The 7,837-nt window shown below is 27.8% G+C and overlaps 1 protein-coding gene across 2 annotated transcripts in view; it reads left to right on the top strand.

Moving 5' to 3' along the window:
• Positions 1-336: 336 nt before the first annotated feature.
• The window catches only part of VAChT (Vesicular acetylcholine transporter), a 320,408-nt gene continuing 312,907 nt past the window's right edge, over positions 337-7,837 (top strand). Inside the window, exon 1 of one of the 2 annotated variants that reach the window (XM_089237496.1) lies at positions 337-563. The gene's annotated coding sequence lies outside the window, so the exon portion shown is untranslated. The remainder of the gene's footprint in view (positions 564-7,837) is intronic. The other variant, XM_089237497.1, reaches the window with a different exon arrangement.

Here is a 7,837-nt window from a genome sequence, read left to right as displayed (position 1 = left end):
CCATTGGCCCGGCGGATAGCTTTTTTTTTTTTTTAATTTCTCCCAGTTCTGCTCTCGATCCATTGGCTTTAGAAGAGAAGACTTTGCTGGAGAGTGTAGGAGAGAGTGAAGGGTCTTTTCTCTCGGAATTCCAGGACAGGAATTGGTCGGAGCGGGCCACTCGGAAATTTTGAGGGCCCGATCTGGTACCTCCCTATAAGGGGCGTTTACCCTGCGCAGTTGCGTCCCCAATGCATTGCCGTCTTGTACTCCCGGACCGACAAAAAAATTCGGAAAGTGTGTGAGGAATGCGGATGGCGGAGGTGCCGGGAATCGAGCCAGGGCGGATGGGGAAGAGGTAAGAGGAGCGAGTGTGTGAGGGTGGGGATTCCGGGACGGATCGAAGACTCTGTTCGATATTGTTTCCTGTTGAGTCCCAGCCGCTGGAGTAGACGGACCCGGAAAGCATCTCCTCGAGGAGGCTTATTTCTATTTTGGCATCGACGGTGTCTCTCAACCCGTTGTCCACGGCGGACGGAAGATCCTCAAAGCCGCCGCTTGGCGAGCGGCCACTCTTCAAAAAGGTAAATTTCATATTTACAAAATTTATTTGTCATATGAAAATCATATATGTGTATTTTAATACGAATCGAAAAAAAAAAAACGATCATTCTAAATTTTAGGATTCCAATTATTTACGGGTTCCTTTCCGATATTTTTTCGTTGCAAGCACGTTTTCGTGTTCACTAAGTTAAATAAAAAATAAAAATGATTAATTTCCAATCATTTTTTGCCAATTTTTGCAATTTTTTGTGTGAAACCAAAGCAATGATTATTTATAACTAAATAAATTATACAGTTACAACATTTTATGTATAAAAATTAGGATTTTCGACGTGAATAAATAAATAAAATTCATGGAATAAAATTGAAATTAAATGCAGTTCGCTTTTATAATTGTAAAAATTAGAGATATATTATATAAAAATTTAGTTACGACAATTATAGAAAATTTTATGAAACAACGTTAAAAGGAATGCGATGTAAAATAAAATTAAAAAAAAAAACTACTGAAAACTAATATAGATCTCATCGCAATTTTAATGATTATTTTTTTCGAAATCAGAATTTTTATGGATGATTTATTCAATTATAAACTTATTTATAACTAATTTATTTGATATTTCGAATATATAATTGAATTTAATATTAAAACCGTATAAATTCAAATAAGATATTGCACGATTTTAACAATTTTTTAATCACTCGTGGCAATTTTTATAATTAATTTTAAATAAAAATTTGTGCATAAGAAATACATTAATTTGTGCAATAAAAATCCTTCCATATAATTTATGACTAAATAAATCGTATAAATACAACATTATGTCAAGTAATCATGAATCATGATTTTTAATGTTGAAAGTGGAAAAAAAATAAGTATGCGATGTAAAAATATAATGTGATAAATAAGAGATAAAAAAATTTGCAAGTATAAAAATATACGAATAGTACAAAAATTGTGATGCAAGTATTATGAAAAAAATTATAATGAAATGTAAACAGGTAGAATAATATGTGATAAAGTTAATATAGAAGTATGGAACACATTACAATGGAAAAATTGCACAAAAAAAAGCATATTACAGAAGAAGAAAATTATATAATGAATAAAAATTATTTCTTAAATAACAAGTATTGAGGGATAAAAGGTATACTATAAAAAAATGAAATTTTATTTTAAAGAAAATAATGTTACTAAAAAGAAATTATACTGTGAATAAAAACTATGTTACGTGAAAGAAGAAAATTATATTATGAAAAAGAAAAAAAAATTATGTTATGAAAAAAGTAGAAAATTATATTATGAAGAAAGAAAAAACTTATATTTTATGTAAAATTATTTTATCAAAAGAAAAAAATTGCATTTCGAAGAAAAATAATGTTATCAAAAAACAAGGGAAATTATATTGAAAAGAAGAAAATTATGTTTTAAAAATAAGAAAATTATATTTTTAAAAGAAGAAAATTATATTTTTAAAAGAAGAAAATTATATTTTTAAAAGACGAAAATTATATTTTAAAAATAAGAAAATTATATTTTTAAAAGAAGAAAATTATATTTTTATATTTTTAACAGAAGAAAATTATATTTTTATATTTTTAAAAGAAGAAAATTATATTTTTAAAAGAAGAAAATTATATTTTTAAAAGAAGAAAATTATATTTTAAAAATAAGAAAATTATATTTTAAAAATAAGAAAATTATATTTTTAAAAGAAGAAAATTATATTTTTATATTTTTAACAGAAGAAAATTATATTTTTATATTTTTAAAAGAAGAAAATTATATTTTAAAAATAAGAAAATTATATTTTAAAAATAAGAAAACTATATTTTTAAAGAAAAATCATACGATGAAAAAGAAGCAAATTTCATTTTAAAACATTATGATATTGAAAGAAGAAAATTTTATTATGAACAAAAGCTATGTTATGAAAAATAATATTATAAAATTGAAAGAAGAAAATTATATTTTTATATTTTTAACAGAAGAAAATTATATTTTTATATTTTTAAAAGAAGAAAATTATATTTTTATATTTTTAAAATAAGAAAATTATATTTTAAAAATAAGAAAATTATATTTTTAAAGAAAAATCATACGATGAAAAAGAAGCAAATTTCATTTTAAAACATTATAATATTGAAAGAAGAAAATTTTATTATGAACAAAAGCTATGTTATGAAAAATAATATTATAAAATTGAAAGAAGGAAATTATATTGCGAAATAAATTCAAATTATGAAAGAAAAATTACGTCACGGAAGATGATTTGTATTATGAAAAATAAATTTCATCACAGAAAAGCGTTAACATCCTTTTTGCGCAACATCATGATAAATTTATTTTTTATTAATTTCATCGTGTTTCTAATTATCAAAATTTCCAATAATTAAGTTTAATTTTAAAAGAAGAAGAAAAAAAATAAGAAACTAAGATGAGTATTACTAAAAATTTTGAATTTGGTCTCATTCTTATTTGCAATCTAATCAGATTTAAATGCAAATTTTTTTCCCTTGAAATTTTCGCTACGCAAATATTTGTCTACGAGTAACTGAAGTGAACAGGATTTTATCATAAGAGATATAGCTTCCAATATATTCATTAATACTGAAATGCATTTTATGCTTTAATTATCAATTGTTTTAGTTGAATTATTCATATGGTTAGCCGCTTAATACGGCTAGTAATGAAAAAAAGGATGGAAAAAAATTGATAAAATTAGAAAAAGAAAAATTCCTAAACACAAAAATCAAAATAGAATAAAATAAAGCTGAATAAAAAAATAAAAACACTAAAAAAATTTCAAAATAAGGAAATAAATAAGAAAACAAATTTTTAAAAAGGAACAAATTAAAACAATTTTTCTTATTCAATTTTGAACATTTCATCGATTGTTTTTACAAACAATTACAATTTTTACAAACAATCGATGATATGTTCAAAATTGAATAAGAAAAATTCAAAAATGAACAATGATGTAGTGATAAGAATAGTGATTAATGAAAAAAATTAACCTATTTCTGGTTTTATATTATAGATAAAACATTTTTCCTGAAATAATTTATTGTAAAAAATGTAAAAACTGAGATTAAAAGAAAAATCAATAGTATAATTCACATTATATGAAAAAAAATTAATCAATAATATTAGTAATAATTAGAAGTGTGCAATAAATTCAGTTTAAAAAAATACTTCGTTAGATTCTAGGTATAATTTTTTAATTTCCGTAATTTCCATCCAAAAATAAAATAAAATTTATCAATTACTTAACTTCAAGAAAATTTATAAAAAAAAAACCGTATTTGTATTACACCAAATTTATATGACATGAATATTTAAAACTCAATTTTTAAACTTGCGCAGGGTGGTAAAAGTTAAAATTTGACAATTATTTGAAAATCATTTTCAATGTTTGTTCGGTCGAGTATTGCGTAACAGATATTTGACTGCACAGGGAGCCAAAGTTTTGTGATATATAATTAAAATTTCTTCGAGACTAATTTTCTAATATATATATAAAATAAATATCGTGAATAAAAATTTCGTACAGCTTCAAATAAAAATATAATTTTTGAATTTTATACGTGGTAAATGATAATTTTTATGGTTTCGTCAATACATACCTGAAAAACCTCATTGAAATATATTTAAAAAATTTACTTAAAATTTTCAACTAAAAAAATATTAAATTCACTCAAAAATTCATTTGGAAGTCTTAAATAAAATATGAATATTATCTTACTCCAAAAATATATAAAAAATGAACTTGTGAAATTGAATTCAAAAAATATGGAATAGTGGGTTGAGAAGTAAATTTTTATGGCATATAAGTATTGGCGCTTAAAATTGTATATGTGTGTGTAATTCATGGTGTTTCATAAAAACATGGCGTTTAAAATTATATGTAGATAAGGCACGTCTTCTTTTAGGGTTGGACATTAATTAATTTCCTTTTCGACACTTATTCGTCCGAAAATAATTTAAAAATTTCGTACAGCTTCAAATAAAAATATAATTTTTGAATTTTATACGTAGTAAATGATAATTTTTATGGTTAGTTACAAGTCTTGTACATTATAAGTCTTGTATTTTATCCCATAAATAATATTAGCATTTCAAATACAAATGCACCATAAACTTAGCTTTAAAACTGTAATACTTTTATTCTATATAAGTATAGTTTTTAATTTCAGAAATTTCTATAAACAAAAAAGAAAAAAAAAGAGTAAAATTCAGTAAAAAATTTCATGAAGATTAATGTACAAATATTTCAGTCATACTATACAGATTGTCCAGTCAAAGGTAGAAAGTATTTGAAAATCTTGTGATGTTGGTTCATATTTGACTGCACAGCGGCTTATAAGACCCAAATATTTTGGGCATTTAATTTTACACTTGCTGCAAATATATGGTTTCATATCTTAGTAAAATTTATGTAATATTTTCATTGTATAATGTAGATACAATCTAGTAAAAAATCGAAATAAAAATCAAATTTCTCAAAAATCTAATAAAAGCAATTATCAATTTCTATATATCATCGAATAGATATATAAATTTAAATATTTTTACGTAACTTATTGATTAATTTTACAGCTTAAAAATACAAAAATTCCTCAAAAATAGATGAGAAAATTTTAACGCTTTCAAGGGCATTGACGAGATATCTCGCTTTGCAATAAACTATTTATTTTACCAATGATAAACCCGGATATATTGTAGAGCTGATTTCTCGATGACACACATTTTATGTTCCTCCTTACTTGGCAACTTCTTAAAATCGGAAGAAAGCCTACTTCATAGGATATGACATTTCACAGGAGGTTTAGTGATTTCTACTATGCCGCAAAAAGGGCTAAGGCAACAAACGACCTTCAAAACGACGGTTTTTTTGAAAATTGCCGAAAATGGTTTTATAAATTTCATTGAAAGAATTTTTCTACGCAAAACCCAAAAATTGTTTTATTCTTCTACATGCAACAAATACAGTAAAAACAAAGTTATGGCTGACTTGAATCATTTGAAATGATCGTTTCAAAGGCAATAAAGAAACATTTTTCCCGTTATTTTATTCCATACGAAACTAAATTTCTCAAAAAAAAAAAAGAAATAGCAAAATATTCTTATAAAGTTTTTTAACACATAATATTAGCTGTGAAATGGATGAACTAGGATCTCAGCTATATTTCAGAGTTTCAGTTGAGAGTTTCAAATATATTTGAAGGTAAATTATTGAATTTTTTTTGACAAAATTCATGAATTTTTTCCATGAAAGCTGCCATGTTGAGAATATTTTGTGTTTCTTAAAACACTTACTTCATTGCACACATAACAGTCACATCATTATGTACTGAAAACACTAACACGGTCTTTATCTCATTAACCGTCTGTCGTATAGGTATAGTTTCAATTTAAAGAAATGCTCAAAATCCGTTCAAAATATACCCTGCACTAGTCTTAAGAGTATGATACAGTGTCACAGAATAAAAAAAATCTAAATTTTTATGCGGTCCCACGTGTTATAACTCCCAAAGGACACTCTGTATGTACATAATTTCACATCTGTTTGAAAATAAATAATCGAATTTTTTTTTGACAAAATTCATGTATCTTTTCATGGAAACTGCCATATCTCAGAGAATATATTTTGTGCTCCTTAAAACTCTTTGTTCATTGCACAGATAACTGTCATTATCAATATGTAATACCAAAACTCGATTATATACTGCAAAATGTCTGGCGTAAGTACTGACAATAAGCTAATTTCAAGAACATAATATAAAATATCTCGCAAAGTTATAGATACATTTCAGAAATTCTACTGGATTTCCTTATTAGAAACTTATTGCGGTTTTAGAACCACACATTTTTTAGTAAAAACCACACTATTTTGAAGAGAAGTTCCCAGCACGTAATCACTTCCTTTAAATAAAATTTTGGACATCGTCATAATGAATATACATGATGGACATGTGAAGGAATTTCGGCTTCAAAAAGCAAATATTCATTGATATATAGAAAGAACACGACGTTAAAATCACAGATGAGTCACGTCTCGCGAAAGGGTTGGCCATTAATCTCACTTTCGGCATTTATTTGTCCGAGAAATCAAAACGTCTTGTACTTCATCCCATCACGTATCATTTTCATTGCCTTCATCCTTCCGTTTTGTCCCTCGTAGAAATAAGATTTCTCCGGAAAAGTATATGGAACGAGGGTGGAGAGAATATGGTGTAAAAGGTAATAAGAAGCCCACGCGAGAGAGAGAGGAAAAAAAAACCAGGAGCTTACGGTTTATGGCTTTATTCCCGATCCCGAAAGTGAGACGTGGTGTGTTACGTACGTACCATCATACCATGTGTCACACCGACTCGTCCACACTCTCTATCTACTATTATATTGCAGATTGCTGATGTTGAGGGAGGTTGTGTAGAGGAGATTTTTCTGGACAGAAGGGCGCGTCAACGATTAACTTTTGCTTTTTCTGTTCCGTGTGTGCGAGGATTATGTGAATATAGCAGGAAAAAATAAAGGGGGGAAGAAAATAGGGGACTATGGAATCCTGGGATCGGGAGAGGGCGGATTCGGCGAATCGGATTATCGCTAATCAGACTTTCGGATCGGCCTTGCCCTTATTTTCCTTTGAAAAGATAAAGCAGGAGTTGATGGTTATGTGTTGGGGGGGGGGGGGTCTGGGAAAAGGATTTTCGGTATGTGATATGCATTTTTGGCGGTGATGGGATACACGTGTAACATCTTATTACGAGTACGGTAAAGCCCACTTATAACGATATCGAAGGTTCCGAGATATTTTGTCGTTATAACCGAGACACCGTTGCAACCAAGGTCGACGTTTCGGCCTTTTTTTTTTTCGGCAAAAAATATAATCAGATGCACGTGATTTTTCGATATGATTAGAGCAGGGGATTGTAATAGTGGTTTTTCAATTTTTTTTCCACCAGCGACTCTCTTGATTTATCAGCTACTCCCCCAGAAAAGTGCAAACAAGAATCACATTTCAATTCACTGAACGGCAAATATAGATATAAAGTCAAACCTCGTTAGTGCGTCACCCGGTTAACACGTCACTCCGCTTACCAGGTCACTTTTTGTAAGTCCTAATTGTCCTCATGCAGGAATTGGCACAGCTATGGCTTACCGCGTTTAACGAGTCACTTCACTTACTAAGTCATATTTTTGCTCTCCCAAGAGTGACTCATTAACGAGGTTTGACTGTATAGTGTGTCTGTCCCCAAAAATCTACTGACAGTTTTCGAAATGGAAGAGCAA

The sequence above is a fragment of the Pholcus phalangioides genome, unplaced genomic scaffold, assembly GCF_987345545.1.
Source record: "Pholcus phalangioides strain wild (caught in Gottingen) unplaced genomic scaffold, Ppha-v1.0 ptg000010l_1, whole genome shotgun sequence".
Lineage (NCBI taxonomy): Eukaryota > Metazoa > Arthropoda > Arachnida > Araneae > Pholcidae > Pholcus > Pholcus phalangioides.
Note: the sequence above shows the minus strand (reverse complement) of the source record. Positions and strands in the feature narration are given on the sequence as shown.